The sequence below is a fragment of the Myiozetetes cayanensis genome, unplaced genomic scaffold, assembly GCF_022539395.1.
Source record: "Myiozetetes cayanensis isolate MyiCay16 unplaced genomic scaffold, myiCay2020 scf17, whole genome shotgun sequence".
NCBI lineage: Eukaryota > Metazoa > Chordata > Aves > Passeriformes > Tyrannidae > Myiozetetes > Myiozetetes cayanensis.
This window is the reverse complement of record NW_026087378.1, coordinates 2,700,386-2,722,985: the sequence shown is the minus strand read 5'-3', so window position 1 is coordinate 2,722,985 and position 22,600 is coordinate 2,700,386. Positions and strand designations below refer to the sequence as shown.

Genomic DNA, 22,600 nt, shown 5'->3' with positions numbered 1-22,600 from the left:
GGGCAGAACTCAGTGGGGTTTTGTGAGCACCCCTGAGCTGCTCACAGGTACACGAGAGAGCAGGATGGGGTCTGCATTCTGCCCCTCATTTAACAGGAGTTGGATACTTCCTCTTACTTTAGTTCCTTTCATTTACCTACAAAGATTATCTCTGAGAAGCAGAAATATCTGGGAAGATTTCAGTATTGGAAATAAATTGTCCCCTAATGAAGTTCCTGGGCATTGTCCTGACCACTTCTGGTGGAATGACTATATCAGTGGAACAAGGGAAGGGCCATACATGTCATTTATCTGGACTTGTGCAAAGCCTTTGACATGGTCCCCCACGACATCCTGCTCCCTGTATTGGAGAGAGATGCATTCGATGAGTGGATTGGTAGATGGATAAGAAATTGTTTGGATGTTCACATCCAGTGGTGGTGGTCAACAGCTCGAAGTCCCAGTGGATATCAGTGGCAAGTGATGTCCCTCAGGGTTCTGTGCTGGGACCAGTGTAAATTAATGTCTACATTAATGACATGGAAAATGGGATTGAGTGCACCCTCAGCAAGGGGTCAGGACAACCCCCAGGATCAACCCATGCTGGGGATGAGCTGCCCTGGGGAGAAGGACTTGGGGGTACTGGTGGTGAGAGGCTGGACAGGACACAGCAATGTGCACTCACAGCCCAGAAAGCCAAACATATGCTGGGCTGCATCCAAAGCAGTGTGGGCAGCAGGGGAGGAGGAGATTCTGCCCTGCTCAGGTGAGACCCCACCTGCAGAGCTGCCTCCAGCCCTGGGGGGCCAGCACAGGAAGGACATGGAGCTGTTGGAGCGAGTCCAGAGGAGACGCCAGGGTGATCAGAGGGATGGAGCAGCTGTGCTGGGAGGAGAGGCTGAGAGAGTTGGGATTGTTCAGCCTGGGGTGACATAACTGGGACCTTCCAGTACCTGAAGGGAACTTACAAGAAACATGGACAGAGGCTATTTACACAGGACAAGTGGGAATGACTCCAAACTGACAGACAGTAGGTTTAAATTAGATATTAGGAAATAATTCTTCCCTGTGAGGGTGGTGAGGCACTGGCACAGGTTGCCCAGAGAAGTTGTGGATGACAACCCTAAATAACCATTTTTAAAATAGTGCCTTTTGTTAGGGTAACATATTGGTAAACTTCTGACATTCATATTTTTGATTTCACCAAGTCTTTTGTGTGAGCCTTTTGGTGTAATTTGACACCAATGTAACCTATATGCATACACTAACTGTGTATTTATGTTGGATAGTTATTTGCAATTCATGCCTCAGTGGTCATTTATAGAGTTTTACTTATCCTGTCAGGCAGCTCTGACATTATCACATGACTCCAATTTGTTATTTACTTTAACTAATGAATAGCAAGTAGGCAAGGACTAAGCAAAGGAAATAATAACAAACCATAAACTGATACAGTAGCAGTAAAGTATGTGTAGCAAACACCTTCTTTTAACCCAAATCCACTCATTGGGATGTTTGTAAATAGGAGGAAAGAAAAGTTATTGGACAGATTATCTGCTAAAGTAATATTTCCAGCCCAAATAGTGATATTAATACCACTGAACGTGGAAATTTGTTATAGGAGATAAGGATTTAGAAAGTAAAAACAGTTTTCCTCATTTTAATTTAGTAAGGGGATGATACAGTTTCTGGTATATATTTCAGGGTTTTTTTCCCCCAAATATCATTACACTGAGTTTAATTATAGAAAAAAGTAGGAAATTTCACAGGAATAGCAATTGTGTACTGGTGAACAGCTTCGGGTATCTTTCAGGATTTTATTTTGAAAATTTGATAATGAGGAAAAGCTGTTAAAACTCAACACTCAAAATATTTGTAAGAGCAGAAGGATATATGTAATATAAATGCAAGATTTTGCCTTCTGTATATTCAGATGGATTTTTAATTGGATTTTGTTATTATCCAAAATTAAGGTTTGATATTACAAGTTTGTATGACACAGATTTCTTTAGACACCAGTTTTATATATGTACATATAACATAAAATGCACGTATGTGTATCTGCTAAGTTGTAATACTTTATAGTTAGTGTTCTAGGATATTTAGACTGTCATTTACTCATTTTCTTATTTTCTTAGTGTTGCTTAAAAGCAAAAAACCAACTGCATTTTTTGCAGTGGGCAATAAATGTCTATTTACAGAGTCAGGAGTCAGAATCAGAAACGTGAGCTCTGAATTGTGGTCACACTGTGTGACACCGCTTGATTTCTTTGTCAAAATTTGTTTGACTTGCATGGAGATCATCTGTAAATCATTATGAGTCAACACAGTAATGGAATTGTCAAAATTCCCAGTGACATCAGTGCAGCCCTAGTGAGAGCTGTGGTGTGAATGGTAACGTACAGCAGTGCCACCATAGAGTGGTGGGAGTCTCTAAAAAACCCCACATTTTTCTGGATGTTACAGTTACAGCACCTGGGCCTCTTCTGGTCCAGCTCTCTTTATTGCTGCAGAGAAGCTGCACTGGCAATACCAGTGGTGGGAAACAGTGAACAAAGAAATTCACTTTACACGTTCCCGTTAGGAAATGAATGTGCCTGTTCTCATCCTTGGGCCTTGATCTCACCGTGAGATTCAAAACATGCAGGTCATAATTCTACTTAAACACATCTTTACTGACATAAGTCATGGACAAATACCATCAGTAATCAGGCACAGGTATCATTACTGGGTATGGTCTCTTATAAATAAATCAATAGGAGTACAGGAACTACAGACTTCCAGCAGGAGCAGGGTTTCACAGAATCACCTGCTGGAGGGCCAAGGGGGATCATTAGATTGTGTAACCTGACCTTCTCGATAGCACATCATGTCATTTCATCCATTTACTCTGTACTGAGTCCAATAACTTATGTTTGACTAACACAGCTCTTCTCTATTTGCCTTTATATTGAGTTTCTTGGCCAAAAATCCATTACCATTTTTGTCAGGCCTGCCATCACCTAAAGGAACTTTTGTGGATTTCTTTTACTCTATTAGAAACCTGTCATTGGGAACGTGGGGCTCTGCTCCTTTAAACAGCAGTGATTATCCTCAAGTTGTGCATGATCAGTGGTGTTTGTGTTGGGCTTTGGGATTCTTCTGAGTGAAATATGCATCAAAATATATTACTGCCTGCCCTAGTTTCTTATTTATAGGTTTTGTTAGGAAGCATTAACTGTTTTTTTAAAGAAACTGGTCACGTTAGCAAAAACCCAACGATTCTGCCATTTTCAAAAGCAGCATTATACACTGAAAGCACATTCTGTCACCATGCAGACCCTTCCTCCCAGTCTTGTTTTTCATCCTATGTAATTCCTAACAGCATCTGAGATGTTCCTGCTCGCATCGAAGTACAGATGATTAGAGACGGATTTTTAAACAGGAAAGGGAGGTTTGGGAAAACACGCATTTGGACTGTGTGGCTGTTGCTCCCAAGGTGGACATTGCCAGCGTTCCTCAGCCTCCCAGATGTAAATTGGCTCATTGAAATCACAGTGTTGTGTTTGGAACAGCCGTCTCCTCCAGGCTGTTAGAGATTTGCATTCCCAGAATTTATTGTCTGTCTGTAGTCAACTGTTTTTTAATAGATATTTAAAAGACATGTCTTTACATCCCATATTATTATTATTTTTTCAAGGTAAATTTTAAGGGAAACAGAAATTATTTTGAATCATCAATATATAAAATTACTTTATTTCTTAAAATTTGATTCCCATAACATGCTCTTTAAGGTATTTTTTTTTAATATTCCTTGTGAGAAACCCACAAGATAACAAAGCAAAGAGCAGATACTCCTCTTGTAGATCTACTTAAAACTGAAGAGAGGAGGATTTTATCCTGCTGGCTGTCTGAGACTCCCTGGAAAAGTAATGAACACTCAAAAATACAGCTGTATCTTTTAAATTAGGAGCCTTCTTCTCTTGCTCACAGTGTAGTTGGTGTTCCTGTAGATCCTTGAGCACACCGGTGTGAGCACCCCTGTCCGAGGCTGTTTGTGGATTCAGTGTGGAATGCACTGAGAGCACCAAATAAACCCCATGAACTTTTGCTGAATTCTTGTACAACATTTTCAACAGCAATAAGGAAAATAAGGGCACCTTCATGCACAGGCTGAGGAAAGGTTTATCTTCATAGATTAGAATAAAAGTTTTAAGCACCTTGTAAAATTAATTGGAGGGGAGCTCACAGTTCCTGAACAATTCTCACGCTGCCATCAGTTGTAAGATGTTGTTTTGTTACTTATTTAAAGGTGATCATGCCTTTTTGGCAAACCTACTGCTTTCAGGTATTTTTGATAAATGTCCAGTACCAAGTGTCTGAAGTACAGAGGTGTTTATAATGAGCAGCAAAAACGAGAGATGTTTTATTAGGCTGTGAAACGATCCCTTCCCGATTACTTTTAATTGGGGAAATAACAAATTGGTGGTTTATCTCTTTAAGCTTTTGACCTAATAACTGCACTGTTTTTCATGAAACGTTCCCTTGGATGTAGCTTAAGGCTTTCTCAGTGGTTTTGTTCACAAACTTATAAATTACTCTCTGGCATTAGTTGATAGAATCCTTGAATAGTTTGGATGGGAAGAGACCTTTAAAGGCCAACCCCCCTGCCTTGAGCAGGGACATCTGCAACTGCAGTAGGCTATATAGTTAATATACATTTCCAGTAGTGCACTTTTGCACCATGCTGATGGTTTTTTTACAGCTTTCCGTGTGACTTTTCAAATGAAATAACGTGTTTCAACCGAGTGCAAAGCACCACTTCATGCAGAAGCATTTGCATTATTATGATATATATTGTACTTTATAACATCTTATATCCCTGAGGGCAGTTGTCTCCAACAATCTCAGAAACAACTAATTGATTGTTATCTTTTTTTTTTCAATTTCTTGGGGTGGGTTTTTTGGATCAAATGTATCACAGTGAAGTCAGAGGCCTACTGAGTTACTTCTTCAAATTTTTTCCCCTTCTCAGACTGTTAGAATATTTAAACAGAATTCTGTATATTTTCTGGCTTCTAAATGAGACCATTCTTATTCATAAGCTATTTAATATGACAAACTATCCTCTTAAATTGATTCCAGTATAAAAAGGTGCTCATGTACACTGACCTCCTTTCTTTGAGCAAAACAGAAATTACCTTATTAATCATATTCAATTGTTATGGGTCTCCACTTTGAAAAAAGTTAGACCACATAGAAAACCAGGCTTTATAGAATTGCCTTTATATAGATTTTCCTGACAGGGAAAAACCACAGCTGCCACAGTCCAAAAAGATTTTGATAGACCCAAGAAGAATGGGTTTTTATTTGTAAAAAACCCACATGAAACCTTAAAAAAAAAAATTCCTCGAAGACACTGTTTTAGTCTAGAAGACGATTATTCTCTCTCCCTTTACCCAGTTAATCTCTAAAACTGATGTAGAAGTTCTATGGACAGAGGGAATATAAACGAAGTTCAGGTGTCCTAACCCTAAAGCACTGGTATCTGATTTTGGTCAAGTGTTGCAGATTATTTTAATTTAAGTAATTTATTAATTGATTTATTTACTAGTCCTTTGAAAGTGTCCTATGATTTCCTTGTAGAAGTGTTCATTCTGAGGGAAATAAGGCATTCATTTGGAATCCATGTAGTCATTAGCCTGATGGTATTCTCTCAGTAGAACAGAAATATTAGAATAGCCAAAAAATTATGAAACCGTGTCATCAACTCACTTCTAAAGAATAAAATTAACAGAGAGGAACAGATACCTGGATACTTTGTTATTATTTATTAACTGAAGCCACCTTTCAACTTTTTGCTGAAGTAACGATGAAGCACAAATTTCTGGTTTAATGAACGTAGGAGGGATTTAAAAAAAAAAGGTTATCCTTTTTTTGTGTGTGTGGCTTTTTAAAACCAGAAATAGGTTTGCTGTTTTGTCAGTGTCCATCACTCCTGACTGGTTATCCCTTGCATGGCCAAATTCAGCCCTTGGGTGAGTGATATGGATTCTTCCAAGTGAGGAGATTGCTCACTGATTTGGAGCTGCTCTGAGCTGCACTGACCTGTTTCCAGCTACATCTGATGTTCAGTCTGGAGACTAAAACATCTTATTGGACAGTAATGCAGACAAAAAGAATCACAGGAAAAATCCTATTATCAGATAAATATTTTTAGTAATGAGGGAGCAGGATACAGTCATGCAAGATGCTTAATCTCAACGCCAACAACTCTTCAAATCACAATGCAGTTATAACATTTTCCATTTCCAAACAATGAGCAATTAAACATTAGCTAATTAAATGCTTTCACTGGTGAAAGAAAATATAAAAATACATGAAATTATCAAATAAGAAAACCAAGTGACTAATTTGTCAGCCTCAGCATCACTTTACAAATAGCAGCAGCCAAGTTTTCCCTACAATGCATATCAATCAATTTTACTTTTTACAGCTGATAAGATATTCTCTAATTAAATTATGTTTTAATTGCCTTTGACTTTTAATGCAAGGAAAATGACAATATGCTTTCCATTAGAGTACTCCCTACTTCTTTCTGTATACTGTGATTGTCATTATGCAGTGAACAGTTGTTCCACAGTGGTGTCAAGACTCCACATTTTCTCCTGAAACCAGGATCCTGAAGTAAATGTGGGGCTATTTTCTGTATGCTAATATAATTCTTTTAATTGTTGGCAGTATTGAGGTCTGCCCGTTTATTATTCTCAGAATTTTTCAGAACCATTTGATCCTCTGTGTGACTGAATTTACAATTAGAATGCTAGTCCTGGAAAAACACAAACTCTCTATTTTCACACTGAGTAACTTACTAATTACCCTTCAAAATATTTATTTTTTATAAGACTATCAAGAAGTGCATAGATAGAAGACATATTCTTGCTTTAAATGTGATAATTGAAGTTAATTATAGTACAGAAATGTGTGTCAGTAGGAACGTGCCAGAATTAGGACAGGAGATGCAGCTCAGACTCTCAGCACAGGGAGGGTTGTCCTTGGACACCAGCAAGTGCACAAGGGCTGTTCTGATAAACAGACCAGATCCAAGAGATCAAGGATAAAGAGGACTCTTCTCTGAGTGTCTCTTCTGCATTTGCAAAGCAAAGGGTGGGAAAGCAGCAGCCAATGTCTTGACAGTTCCTATTCTTCAATTCTGAACACACAGGAGTGTTCTGGGTGCTGGTATTTTGGACTATTCCAACCATACTTCTTCTTAATTCAGCTCAGAATTAAAGGAAGGCAAGCAAGCTATAAACAATCACTGCTGCAAGATATGAAAGCAAAACCAGAAAAACAATAAAGAAGGGAAATTAAATAAAGAACTTCTTTCTCTGGGCTTTGAGATAAGCAGACTGAAGGAAAATTTGGTGCAGCCATACTGCATTTAGCTTACTGTCTCACCCAAAAATTAATTTCTACACCAGCTGCAAAGAAAACATCATCCCAAGGTTGTACATGAAGGCTTCTGTCACACTGGGACACAATTACTCAACATTTAGCATTCACTCATTGCCATATGGGCCTAATACTATGCTCCTTATGCATGATTTACAAATAAAGTCAGAAGTGCTGCAATTGTGTTTTCCAGCCATTTCTTCAATGAACAGGTACTGGTACAGCCAATACTGAGATATTTTGTTGTAAGTAGTGGACATTTCAGTCACTGCACGAGTTCTTAATCTCCCTAGGATCCGCAGGAAGAAAATTATGTGATATGAGAACCTTTGATATTACAAGTTGTATTTAACATTTCAAGGCTCATTTGAATCAGCTCAGCTCACTGAACTGCTAAAGCACACAGGACAACACATCCTGTAGAGAGGAGAAACCTATAGATGTGTTTAGTAGCCTAAAGGTATATTACAAAAAAAAAAAAATTAGTAGCTGAAGATTAGGCCCAAAATTTTTTGGTGCTGTTCATTTCAGAAATCATCTGAGAGCCAGGCCTGGTGCATCAGGGAACAGAAGGGTGGATGGATCAGCAGCAAAACCCAGTACTGGGGTCCCTGTGATACTGGGGAACTTCTCATGACAGAAATTCTGTCATGACCCACAAATACCTGTAGAGGATGAGTCAATTAAATTTCATAGTAATGCAAAAAGTACTGTATCGTGGCACTATATCCTGATTTTGTCTCCCCTGTTGTAATCCATTAATATGCTGGAAAACTTGAGTTTTTAATGGAGATGTACAGGCAATAACATCTGCCTCCTGTGCCTTGGCAAGGTACTAATGGCTATTACAAAACACTTGCTGGAAGCATTCAGCCAGGTTTCTGCCCACAGCACAAATAAATGAATAAGTATGTTTTTACCCACTTGTGCTACCCAAGTTAACACAGTGTTTTGTAACCTCAGTATAAAGTAGAAAAAAGCAAATCATTTCAGGGGTTATGTATTTTTGTGGATACACTGAAGATGGAATCCTAAACAGAAGGGTTTATGCCATTAGGAAAGTGTATTTTTGTGCTTCTCAAAGAGCTGTAACAGGAGTGCTTTCTGCAGATCTCTGACAGAGCGTCTGTGCTGACAATGGTGAGCCCCTCCCGAGGCTCTCTCAGTGACCCAGTGGGACAGACTTGGCTGGAGGGGTTGTTTCTGTTAACAGTCCTGAAGGGTTAAACTTGCATTTGGTTTCCAAGGCCAGCACTGCTTTTCACAAGACTCATATTTCTGTGGGTGGCACGAAGTCACTGCAAAGAAAAGGCTGGAGACAATGGGCATATTTTCTTCTTGTGGAGTTTCTTAGAGAGCCAACATGAGTCAGTGGTCAAAGAACCAAAATTTCACAAAATTCAGTGAAAAAGGGAGATATTTTTAGAGGAAATCAAACTGCCTGATGTATAAGCTTGTATTTGTAGAAAGAATAATTATACAGTAGAGTGGTACCTCTTAGGAAGCACAAAAGGATAACAGTGATACATCACCCCGTTGCTGTAGGCTCTCAAAAGTCAGTAAAATTCTGTCTGTTAAATCAAATCGATTGTGGGTCACGTCCTAGATTTATAATAATTACAGTAAAAGTATTGTGATTAAAACCAAACCCTAGCTTTCATAAATACAGTGGGAATTAACACTTACCTTACGAGGTTAATATGCATGGGTTTAATTTGTTTTCTTTTTTTTTTTTTAGGCAATATTCAGAATCCAGAGGAAGAGGTTGCAATCTACAGGAAGCTGGTAGGTCAAATTTTTAAAATTATATAAACTCCAGTGCAATTAGAGTGACAAAAAATGTAAGCAGTAAGGTAATGAAACATGCATTTACTGGGTATTCAGAAAATATGCAAAATCATTTAAATTTACATACTGAGGGGGTGAAAATGTGGTTTAGCAGAGGCAATTAACATGAGAAAGTAAGACAGATGCTGTGCAAATAATTCATAATGAATAATTTCTTTGCTCCATTATGTGTTTGCAAGTTTTCCAAACAAACTAGTTTTTCTGATGTATATGTTCAGACTGTTTGCTGAATAATATCTATGCATAATTTTTTTGTCTGTAATTCATTCATAAGCAGAGCTTTCTGAATATTCAAGCTTTTTTTTTGAATGGGTACGTAGGTCGTAGAACACATTTCTCTTTTCCAATTGAAGAAACATAACTTATAGGTTCTGCTATGAATAATCACAATATTTAACAATATTTGCTTCATTATTTTACCAAACATTCCTGCTAGTAAACTCATTTGTTAAAATAATCACGGCAAGAGAGATGCAAACAAAAGCAAATAAATTAGCCTGGCATCCTCTCTTTTGTTTCTCACTTGAGAAAAAATAATTTGCACTGTCCATGATTCTGTTTGGCTTTAATTAAAACACACGAGGAAGCCGAAAATACCAAATTATAGTCTTAAACAGCCTGTTTGCTGTGGGTGCTTGGAGTGCCTGGCCCAGATGGGTGTGCTCTGGTGATTTTCTCCCCGTTGAGAAGCTCTGCCAGGTGCCATCCCAGCCCTTCCAAGGGGCTGCCTTTGTACCCCAAGGGCTTGGATGGAGGGGCAGAGCTCACCTCCATCCCCGGGCACCTCCAGCACCCACACGTGGGGTTGGCTCCCTGGCATAAAGGAAAGGTAACGAAGATGAATACACTGTTTGTTGGCAGTCAAGGTGATTAATTGCGAGGGACAAGCTTTAATTATGTCACGAGTAGCAATCGGTGTCATGGGCAGACACCGAGTTCTTACAGCCCGTTGTTAGACATGTGTTGAAGTTTGAATACAAACACTTTAGTGATTTAGTACAAACTGTGTCTTCTTGCATAGCAGGCGTGTATTCTTAATTATATTTAGAGTTGTGTTTATTTGGAACACTGGAAAAGTCAGTTTTTATGCTTTCTGTAAGTGAAGCAGGTCATCAGACCTGAGAGACTGCGGCATTCTTGTGATAAATGGTGTACAATGTACTCAATGATGAGTGAATTCCAGTTCCAGAATCTCATTAGCAATGTAAAAAAAAAAGCGGCATTTGATTTTATATATTTAATTTTGTACATATTTTTAAATATATTATATTATATTTCAGACTTTCTACTTCAGCTTATGATTTCAATAGTGATAATTAAAAAAAAAAAAAGGAAAAGGAAAAAGTAATCATGGTAAAAGTAAGCTAAGTTTCACATTCCTGAGGAGACACTGAGAGAATTTTCAGTTCTCTTTTGAGGTACCTTTATATCCCATGTATGTGCTCTCACTGAGGATCTGACAGTCTCAGCTTCCACCCCTTTTTATCCTGAGATCAGAAATTAGCCTGGGAATAGCTTATGACATGAATAGTACAAAGGATCCCTCACACCTTGCTAACACTAATAGGGCAGGAGAATGCAGAGAACATATAAATACAGTTTCACAAATGTCATTTCTGCAAATGTGTATCAGTGTGAAAGTTCTGCCACTCTCCTATTTTACACTGAATAATGTGAGAGCACCCAGACAATTATTTTAAATAACTTAAGTATGCCTACATGTCTTTGGAAGAGAATGGGAAGAGGAAAATAACTTGCTTAATAAGCCTTGGTGTCATAGTGTGTTAACCAGCATTTACAAGTTCCTTTAGGTGCAAAGAAATGATGTTTTAATGAGCATGGCAAACTAAACAATTGTTTGAAAATACAGAAAAATGACAATGAAGTGACAGTAAAACTAAAAGGAAGTTGTATATCACTAATTTGGCAGATTTTATATAGCAAACATGGCACATTTTTAAAAATTTTATGTATATATAAGTAAGAAAAGAACACAAAAGAAAACACCATTAAACCAATCTAGTTGAGTAAACATTCACATTGTTCCTTGGGTTGCTTGAATTCTCTTTCCTTTTTCAGCACTTTCAACTTTATGCAACCTCTAGACAAAGCAAACCTTGCAGTTACTATGTTTTGTTTCATTCTTTCCTATTTATCTTTATCCTATTTATCACAGTTTGATAAAATGTGTTTAGGCATCCAATAATTTCATTTGTGATTGCTATGACACATTATTTTTGTAACCTTAAAACAGACATTGTAGATGATACACCCTTGAAAACATAATTCCTGCTCAGACTTCCCATTCTCCTCTGGATGCCTCCATTTCTTTGTGCACTGCAGGAGTTCTAAGTGGTAGGAGTGATAAATGGACACGTTTCTTTGCATTATACATATTTACAGCAGGTAAACTGTGTGTACCGTATCACTTTATGAATCTATGGCCCGGTGCTGTTATGGCCAATGCATTAAATATTGGGCTTCTCGGGGACTGCTCACTGCAGTTTAACACAACAGATAATGAAAGGAGATCAGGCATGAAAAGTTCCTCTTTATCTTGCACCTTTCTTCACACAAAGTAGCTGATAACAGCTAAGTTCATCATCCTTCTTTCATACAGTATTCAGGAAACCAGGCACTTAAACCATGACCTTCACAGGGAGAGGACTGTGTCATCCCCTTTAGTCAGTAGCAAAAATAGGGCCCTGCTCCTGAATGGAGTTGTTGGATTTTGTCAGAAGATAAATTAAGCAAGTGAGTACTTTTGTGTGCTTTCATGGAACTTCTTTTCAAGGAAATACTTTGCATTAAAAGAAAACAGTTTATGTTTATGTTTTGTGCCTTTAAAAGAAGGCACAGAACATAAAAATTAGTCATGAAGGATGGAGTAAATTAAGGTTGAACAAAGCAAGAATAAAATTAAATAATAGCTTACTTAAGGCCCATCTCTAGTATTTCATTATTTTATTAAAAATGCTGTGCAATAGAAAAGAAATTATGCTAAAAAAAGTGATCCCAATCTTGAGAGTTTTATCTTGTTACCTTATTATTTAATGTTTCTCATTCTCTTGATAACTCTATACTAAGAAAACGAAAAATATTGTTCTATTATATTTTGCATTTGCAAGTGAGCCCATGGAAGTTAAAAGGATTCATTGATCTGGAAAAGTATTTTTAGGTAACAAATTCAGCTTTCTCCCCTCCCCCCCGGTAACTCCTCCCCCAGTCTCCAGAATGGTCTTATTTAAAAGGAACAAACACTGTTGGTGAAGTTTGCATTGGCATTTCATACAGGGATACAAGTGTATCACTTAGAAGGTAAACTGTTACGAACTGCATGCCCTGTTTTATGTATTGGACTCTTCTATTTTTTTTTTTCTGTTCTCATCCTTGTTTCCCCAATAATTCTTTGCATTTTTCCATGCACCCTGCAGCAGATGATTTGTCTGTACCAGTTTACACCCTTATTGCTGAAGCAGACTGCAAACTTAACAATGCTTTTGAGTCAGACTTCAAATCTTGGACTGACTGATTTCAATATTATGCAAAGTAGCTACTGTATCCTTTATACCTTGCTAGTTTCCTTTTCTCTTTATTTTCCCAGATATATTATTCTACCACTTAATTGCAGCTGAAACAGTTCAAATTACCTTTCACCCAGACTAGGTACTGTGTGTGGTGCCATTTACCCAAACTCAGCCCCATTCACTCTTGAGCAGAGTGTGTATCTGTGGTGTAACTCATTCACACCAAAACCACTTCATGCAGAGCTGAGAAAAACCACTTCTGGCATCAGAAATAAGTGTTGACTTTATCCTTTGTTCACTTTGTCGGTGAACTCGTTATTACTATCCAGAATGCTCCTCATAATCACCTTGGAGTATTTTCTCCCACTCCGAAATCCAAAGGCATTTCCATATACAAACAACTACATAAAGCAAATAGTTTTTCTTTAACGTGATGGTTACAACTCTCAGTAATTACAGCGGGAGGACAAGTGAAACTGTTCATCCTCTGCCGTGTCAGAGTCGTTTAAATGGCTGAGAGAATTAACATTGCAATAGTTTGCAACTACTCTCAGTAACAGTCAGGAGTTTGCAAAACCAAGCTTAGGACTAGTTAACTACTGTATCTTCCATTTATCTTACAAAAGTAGTGACAGTACAGATTTCAGTATGGGGGAACTGGAATCCAAAAAGTGTATTAGAAATCAGTATGACTCCAGTAACGAGGTGGGCCACAAGAAGGTAAAAGACCTGGGTCGTGATTCACAGAGTAAGAACTGCCCTGATATCCCTGTGTGTGTTAGCACAGTAACTCCTGTGGAAACAGTGCATCCCACCAACTCTTCAGCAGTGGCACCTAATTTTAATACCCATAAAGTGTTTTTCCTGAGAGCTGGACAATTTAAACACAAGAATTCTTCTCAGTGCCCAGTGAATTCTCCTCTTGATCAGCCAGATGAGCAGAGGCTCATCATTTGCTTACAGATGGCATTGGTCCACCTCAGCAACTGGTTAGGAGCCCTATTCCTCAGAATTCCTTTGAAATATTTGTGGCCAGCAGAGGCACTACAGGGAAAAAGAGGGTTAGGTATGTAAGTGCAGAGCCTGCTGCGTGCAGAGCACACTGCAGGCACACACCAGGGCACAGAGGTGGAATTCTGAGGAGTTCTGCGTGGGGATGGGGTTCCATGAGGGATGGCTGTGCATACTGAACACACTCATTGGCAGGCAGCGATTCCTCTGAAGTACAACAGTGTTCCGTGCCTGTAAAAGTCTTCACTTTTTCTTTATTTTCCACTGAGCAAGTATTACCTACAAGGACTTTCCATCTTTTTTTTTTTTAAATTCCCCTCCTCTTCTTCTTCCAGAACTGCAAACTTGTTGATGACACTGAATTGTTCAGAGCTGTTCAAGCATATACCAAGTGGCTTTCTACCTGCTCAGTGCTTCCATTTGAGCCATCTCAAAGACAGGCTATAATTCTTACAAGGTGGATGGGCTGGTTCTAGAAGGGAAGGGGAAAAAAAAAAAAAGAAAAAAGAAAAAGGCTAAAGAGACTGGAAACTACCTGGAAATACTAATACAATTTGAACACCTTTCTTTTCTTTTTGTCTGACAAATTACACACAGCTCCTGGCAATATTTAAGAGGTGACACAAACTCTCTTATTGTAATATCAAACAAACAACACATTTACTGAATTACCAAAGATGGTTATTCTAGTTAAAATTCTGTGTTAAAATTCTGCATCATGCCATTCCTCCTCTGTTGGTAGCTCACTGCATGATATCAGGCTCCTTCTCCCACACCACCACTGGTTACTTCCTTGGAACAGATAGATACTCCTATGTGCATTTTTTTTCTGTTTTTTTCTAATTCAGACTACTGTTCAGAGAATGTATTTCTTACTATGCAATTGCAGGCATAGGATTAAGAATGAAAATTGGACATCTGAATCAGGTGCAACTAGCAATATTACAGTATATATGATAAATGTAGGAAGTTGTACCAATTAATAAAATTAATCCTCTTTACAACATGTTAAAGCATTTGAGAGGCATTGTTCAGGAAGATAAGCTCTCTCTTTATTCTGAAGAGTCCTATGTTGTTACGGTGGATCATTGCATTTCACAAATTCTAATTTACAAGGTTTGAAAAAATTACAGTTATTATCTGGGATGGACCCCTTGTGTGATGCCAGCCAGTGAACTGCACCTGAGCTTCACCCAAGTAACCACTCCAACAATCCCATAACTTACATTTGAGGTACAACAGAACTTTCAGAAAGATTTTCATTTCTATTTTGAGTGCAAGCAACACCAGAATGCACATTCTATAGGTAAAATGTTCCTATCATTAATAAGCTACAGTACTAAAATTTCACCTTCACTGTGCAAGGCATTTACATACATCAGCTCCCAGAAGCTCTTTAATTACACCTGTTTTGATCAAGCTGTAGCAATGTGTGTGGTGGAGCAGCTACATGTGAATAGAGGAATAATGATATATAGGGACACACTGAAAAATCAGCAGTTCCAGGTCAGAAAGTTCAGACATGTGCTTAAAAGGCAAGGGGACAAGCACCCAGCAGTTCCCACCACTAAACTGCTAATCTTTCTTGTTGTCTCCTTTCTTCTTTCCTTTTATATCACACTGAAGGTCACTTTTTCAAAGAAGTGTGAGAAGATAGAGCCGTGGCCCTTCTGAAAGGGCACAAGATGCTCTCGTATCAGCAGGTTCTGTGAGTGACAAGGTGATTCTGAGAGAAGCCCCAAAGATGTGAGGGACTGAAGCTGGTAACTGATGCAGGCTGTGGGCAGCGCATCACAACCCTGCCTATTCAGCATCCCAGGCATGGAGCAGTGACTGAGGGAGCCAGCAGGGGCAGGGATCCGGCTGCAGTCCCCGTTCCTTTGCTAAAATCTGAAGGAATACTCTTATATTCACTTGAGATTCACTGCTTGGTACTTGTTCTTGGAGGCACTTACATTCTTTCCTCTAAAGAACTAAACAGAGATGACGTATTTAAAACATACAAGGGGAGATGTAGCCTGTGGTCACCATTTACCTACTAATCCAGTAGTTAAAGAGACCCAGGAAATGAGGTGCTTGGTTTATTCTATGCAGCCTCATGCATATTCAGGATCATGTCTCCCACTCCCAGGAGATTACCCTTAGCACCAGATTAAAGGGAAGGGAACAAACCTGTCCTGTATCACCACATCTAAAGGAATCCAAGATCATTTTAAACAGAAACAAGAGGAAGAGAGACCATGTTTCCCTGTCTTCTGTTAGGACTCTCACTTTAGGCAGAAGACACAGTTATCCTTCTAAAACCTACATTAATTGTCTCTCAGTTATTCCAGTTTTTGTATAATTAACATTAATCCTAACTGTGGACACAAAGCCAGTATTCCCACATTGGTCTTACTAATACTGCCTAGACATGTAACTTGTGTTTATTTTTGCTCTGATGCTCTCTCTGCTACCCATCCACTCCCGGCTGTCATCTTCACTAACCCATAACAGTGGGAGCATGTATTCAGTTATTCACCAGGACAAACTAATGCTGTTTATTGCAAACTGCCTTCCAGAAAACAATCCCCCCAGCCTGAAATGTCACCCGTGTTCTTTTTCACTGGGTGCCTGACCTTGACTTCAGCAGCTCTGTTGAACAAATGAGGCCACCTCACCAAGGCGCCTGGACCGGTCTGTGCCATTAACCCGTATCCATCATAATTGACCAGCAACAAATCCTTGTTGCATGGCATTTAATCAGCCATTTGTTTGTTCTCTCTCAAATCACTGGTCTGTTAAAGTAGCTTTGTAATATTGTATAGATCACTGCTAGAAATACTCCAATGAGATAAAGTTTTACAAATACCTTTAGAATGTGAGAGCCAAATGAATTCTGGTTTTTGCTAATTTCTCTTTAATCATCATAAGCATCAAGTTACATGCTTTATGGACGGCTATTACAGACATTCCATTACCTTTTTCACTCAAACTTGCATTCATCAAAATGTGTAATTCTGTCTCTCCTCTTGATAGGGACAACTCATTACTTAACTGCAAGTCTTTTTAATACATCTCCAGCATTCCTTTTTGCCATCTAGTTTATTTTCAGAGATGTTATTTCCAGTAAAATGACTGTTGCAGTATGTCTGTACACAAGACTCTCTGCAGAATCAAGACACTGCCATGCAGAGTACATTAAAATCTTGACCACAGCATTAAAGACAAGGACACATCTTGAAATCTGTGAAATGCCATAGAAAAAGATGAGGCCAGGGAGAAGTTGTGGCTCTGAATCTTCTTCACTCCTGTGAATAGATGCAGTCCTCAAGCGGCACCATTGCATGTAATTTCCCGAGTTCTACCAGTATGCTCGGCTCTCCCCTTTTCTCAATTAACCTTGAAAAGCTGAGAGATGCTTCCCTGCTGCTTCCTGGATTGCCCCTTAAAACTCCTGCTCTTTGTTGACAGTTAAAAAACTACAGTTGCAGTTGGAAAATTAACTCTGCTGTAGTTTCTCTCTAATCAGACATTCACAGTACACTTTCCCCAGCTACAGCTAATCCAGTGCGCTCCAGTTTACTCCCTTTCCCTGCAGAGATTTTCTATTTTATGGGATATGGACATGAAGTTGTTATGTTAAGTGGCATTGTTGGCCCTGCTGCTGTGCATTACCCGTGTCCAAGGCTTCTTTTCACTGCTGTTTCTGTGATTCCTGGTTAACTCCAGTTGCTATTTTCCTTTTGGCCTTGCCAGGAATACGTACTAAGTTTTATAGGTTGACATCAACTTGTGCCTGGCAGCTCGGCATCCTCTTGTTTCCTGATCTACTTTAGTACTCCTGTTTTTGGTGGTCTTGCAGATGTGCAGCAGTGGTGTAGTGTGTGTGTGTGTGGAAGCAAAGGTTCAGTAATAGTCGATGGTGAATTACTTCAGAGAAAAGACAAGTATTCTGTGCAGAATTTGGAAGTAATGTTATATGGAACGTGATGTCTGGGGCTCGCCCGTGGCCAGCTCGTAAGATTATAGCTGAAGTAATTCCACCCTGCAGAACTGACAGCAGTTTGCTGAAACGGTCCTAACTCGTGGCCAAAGGATGGCAGCGGTATATTTAACAGCTTTTCTGCCGTCGCTGCCCCCTCGGGGCCCGGCGGGCGGTGGGAGGGAGGTCCAGGGACGGGCATCCCGGCGGGGACCGGGCGCGTCCCCGCCTCCCGCGGCGCTGCGGCAGCGCCCGGGCCGGGGCAGGGGCGGTCAAGGCAGCGAGGGCACACACAAGCGGCGGTGCCATCGCCGCCGCCGGTGCCATCCCCGCTCCCGTCTCCTCATCGCCGTTCGCATCCCCGCTCCGCCGCTGCCTCCCGGCGCGCTCCCGGCCCCGCGCGCGTTCCCGCGGGCCGGGGATTGGCCGCGGCGCGCGCTCCCGGCCCCCTTTGCCGGGGCTCAGGAGGGGGAAGGAGCGGCGGGGCCGCGCCCGGAGCGCGGCTGACTGAGCGGGGCGCGCTCCCGCTGCGCGCTCCCGCCTCCCCGCGCGCTCCCTCCGCTCCCGCGCTCCCCCGGGGGCGGCGCGAGGCTGCGGCTGTTCCCGGCGCTCCGCTCCGCTCCTGCGGGAGGGACGGGACGGGAGAGCAGGGGAAGGGAAGGGAGAGGAGAGCAGGGCAGAGCGACAGGGAAGGGGGGTGTCCCTCCCCTCCGCACTGGAGGAATCCGCACCGGTGCGAAGTTGTCGCCCAGAGAACGGCGAGAGGCGCTCGGGCTGCTCAACCTGCTGCTGCCGCCGCCGCCGCCGCTGCTGGTAAATGCTCCTCACTCGGTACTTGCCGGCATGCTCGGGGCTCTCCGCTCCGCTCCGCGCTCGGCAGCGGCGCCCGGAGCCGCAGCGCTCTCGGGTCTGAGCCGCTCCTGCCTCCCGCGTCCCCCCCGTGCCGTAATTGCGTTAGCGGAGTTGACAAGTTGGGATGTGGGATGTGAGATGTGAGATGTGTGTGTGTGTGTGTGTCACACCCGGGCACTGCGCGGTCCGTGTGCCGGAGCTGGAATTCAGCACTTGGAGAGGTCATTAGTTGCATGAGTTCCAGGGAAGGAGGATTCTCTCTGTGCCTCTGCAATAAGTGCTGCTGCTGCTGCTTTTCTGCCTGTTAATTCTCATCCTTCATCGCTGGTATTTCTGATATTTTCACGGTGGTTTAATTTTGCCTTTGCTCTTTAAGCCTCTTCTTCTAATTAATTTATTTATTTTTTTCTTTCCCTCTTTTCTTCCGGGCTTGAAGTACGATGTTGTTATTTATTTTTTCAGTGTTTGCCAACAGTGTGGGAAGGTATCGCTGATTCAGAAACTATTGTCCACAGCGCATCTCGGTTAGGAACGGGCAGCAATAGGAGAAGGCAGGCATTTGTATTCCGAAAGGGAATTAAAGAAAAAAAAATCTGCATCATTGCTGCAGATTTGCAGGAAGCACTAAGGGACGGTAATATTTTGTTGTTGGCAAAGATAATAAACGTAGACGCGCTTTGGTGTTTCACGTACAGCCCTGCGATTGAGCTGTTTGGGAATTGCTCTTAATAATAAATTCCTGGCTGTGGAGGCAGAGATTGCTGGCATGTATCACATCCAGCGCTGAGACAATGTACCAGCGTGTGCTCACAGCGGAGCGCGTCCCTGGTAGACCTTACGTGGAGTGGCACTTTGACAAGATACTGTTTTGTCTCTCGCGTACACCCAAACTGAAATTTAAATAAGGTGCCTTAATGGATGTGAATTGAGCTCTTAACTCTCTGCCTCTGAACCAGAGTCCTTTTTCAACTCTTCTTGTTAAGATTCATGTGTAAACATTTATTTGCAGTGGTGTCAGGGGATTTAGCAGTACCGATGTCTTAATGTGTGCTTTTTATGCCTTTTTTTTTTTTTTTTAACTTCCATACTTAAGTGTTCTGTCCTTTTAAAAGGCTCAGAATATAATGGCAAATATTGCCTTGTTGTGTGTATATCTGTGTGCATAAATATTTAAATATTTATATATAATGTTTGACTTGTACTTGTTTAAATTTACCAAACCTTGTATTGCATGGAGAAAACAGGTGTTATAACAGAATTTAAATGGAGGAGCACAGAATTAAAGGAGATTTTGTTTATAAGGTCTAGCTGAATAGTTAAAAGATTATGTAAGATCGAAGACATTCAAAATGCATGTGTCCTAAAGAAGTAAAGTCTAGCAGCAGTAATTTAAGAACATAAAGCTTTACTGAAACAATAGAGAATGCACTATGTCAATAAGTATGTGTAGCTACCTAATATCCTCACAGAGCACTTTATGGAATGCTCCTCCAAGTCTGATGGATTTAACCCCACAGTCTTTTAAGTGCAGAGTTAATTAACAAGTAGTATCACCTGTTAGTATGGTTACTTTAAGTAACTGTAGTAGTTAACATTGGCTGTGCAGTCTCCAAGCTTTTCTTCGAACTTCAGAGGAATTGAGAGAGGTGATTCCTTCTTCAAGACATGTGAGTTATCATTCAACTGGTACAGAACCACCATATAGAATGACAGGTACCTTTCTAAGGGGTTGATGGAAGTGCTGGGTAGAGGTGATTTTTACAAGGGGCTGACAACCTGAAGATAAGTGACATTTCTTGCTTTGTCAAGATTTGAAATATATACAAACAGTGTATTTAGGCATCATTTTCCTGTGCATTGGCAAATCAGTGACCGGGTTGACAATTAATTTAGCTTGGCCCATGTGCTGAGGTTTCCAGTCGCTGAGTAATAAATAAAAACTAGTCATTTATTACACCGATATGGATTGTGTGGTATTCAAAAAGCCAGCTGTGAGAGCTGAGCTTTAATTCATTTTGAGAGGAAAACTTTTTGAGCTGTGATTTCTTAGTGTCCTGGCAACGTGAGAACTCGAAAAAGCATTTTTTAATCCAAGTCTTAACAGGCTTATAGCATGCTTAAAAAAAGAGAAGTTTTCATCCAGATAATGTTTGAATTTTCATTCTGCTTTTTAAAAAACATTTCCTGCTAAGACCAGTGCTTATAGAAAACACTAAAATTTTAGCTCTCTATGTGCTTATTTTTTATAGAGTTAATGAAAAAAAAAATGGTCTTCCTGTGTCATTAGATTTCAACTGCTTGGGTAACATGAGGAAAACTAACATGTGAACATCACTAGTGATGTTTTCCTGTAATTACATTGAACTGTATTTTAATTTTTAATATTTCACACTAAAAGTCAAGGCTGCATAAGAAAATAGAGGAGGTGCTTTCTCTTGTTAGGTCACAGAGATTAGCAGTGGTTCATATTGATTTGAGGAGGCTGTTACATTTCTTTGCCTTTTTAAAGAACAGTTTTATTTCTGGTGAAAACAGCAATATATATATATCAACTTGTCATATACTGTGGACATGGCTTTGGTATATTCCTGTCAAATACTGACATTTTTGTTTCTGCCGTCAAAGAAAATGTCCTGTGAACAGTTGTACTGTTACAGTAAGTAATGGTGTTATCTGTATTAGTGATTGTGTGCTTAAAATTATTTAGAACAACAGAGAAAAGGGAAAATGTTCAGTTCAATCAAGGTCAGTGTCTAGACTTTCTTGTCTGAGAGGTCAAACTAAACTGAAGGTCAAATTAGATGGAGACAAAGCTCAAGCCTCTATCAGACCACTTAGGTCAATATACCAATGTTTGAAAAGCTGGTTTGTGTTTGTTTGCAGTTTACCATGAATTTAATCCCTCAATCCTTAATGTTTTTGGCAAAAGATGCACTTAGGAGCAGCACCACTGAAGTCCATGCTTAAAAATAAGACTAAAAAAATATTGGACTCTTCTTTAAACAGTAGTGTTTTATGTAAATGGATAGTTCTAAAAAGTTTGCCCTCCCTTGCCCTGGATCTGTAACAGTAAATACAACCTTAAAATATAAATTAAATTAATTTCCACCAAACTGATTAAGATAAGAGATGTTTTAGTCCTGACTTGCTCTTTCAGAAGGTCAGTATTTAATGGAAATGGCAAGTTTTTTCCCAGGCTTTTTTTTTTTTTTTTTTTAAACTCTACATTACTTAAAATTTCACAAGACCTTTACCAGGAAGAACAGTTTCATATAGCCCTTACTGTGCAACAAGAGAAAGGCTCGTTTTGCTGATAATAAATACATGTAGAACCGGTCCATACTTTGTGACCGGAGGTGTCCCAGCCCGGAGCCGTCAATGCCAGCTGGTGGTGACTCATCTTTCTCATCTCTTGCTGCACGAGAAGCTCCTGTACAGTGAGCTTTGAGTTATGTAAGAGGTGGGCTATGAAATGACTCTGGTGAATCAGAGTTCCAAGCACACACTGGACCAGCTCCGTGTCCTGGCTGTGCCTGTAACCTCAGAGAGCCCCTGTGTCTGATCCTTGAGTGGCTCCAGCCACGTGTAACGTGTTTTCTGCAATACAGTCCCACCTAATCCATGTATGGATTTAAAAGACACTTTGGGGCATCCTCTGTTAGCTTAGTTTTGTCTCACAATTATTGTTCGGCACTGGGATCTCCTAATGCTGGTGCAGTTCCAATCCATTGTTTTAAATCCACCTTGCTGACTGACTGGATGTAATCAGACAGACTTTTGGGATCAGCAGGAAGCGTGCTAAGCTGTGATATTATTCCTTTTTTTTATATCTATATTTTTTTAAATAGATTCTTTCTGATTGAATTGATTGACGTTCAGTGCCAAATCTTAATAAATTGTCTACTTTCATCTTCATTGCTGAACATTATTAACCTTGTAGTCATCCAAACAGGGATGTAGTTGTAAGATCTTTATGAACAAGCTG

The 22,600-nt window shown here is 40.2% G+C and overlaps 1 protein-coding gene across 1 annotated transcript in view; it reads left to right on the top strand.

Annotated features, from left to right (window-relative positions):
* The first annotated feature begins 18,444 nt into the window (after positions 1–18,444).
* Positions 18,445–22,600, top strand: part of TENM2 (teneurin transmembrane protein 2) — a 617,318-nt gene continuing 613,162 nt past the window's right edge. Inside the window, exon 1 of the mRNA XM_050312365.1 lies at positions 18,445–18,576. The gene's annotated coding sequence lies outside the window, so the exon portion shown is untranslated. The remainder of the gene's footprint in view (positions 18,577–22,600) is intronic.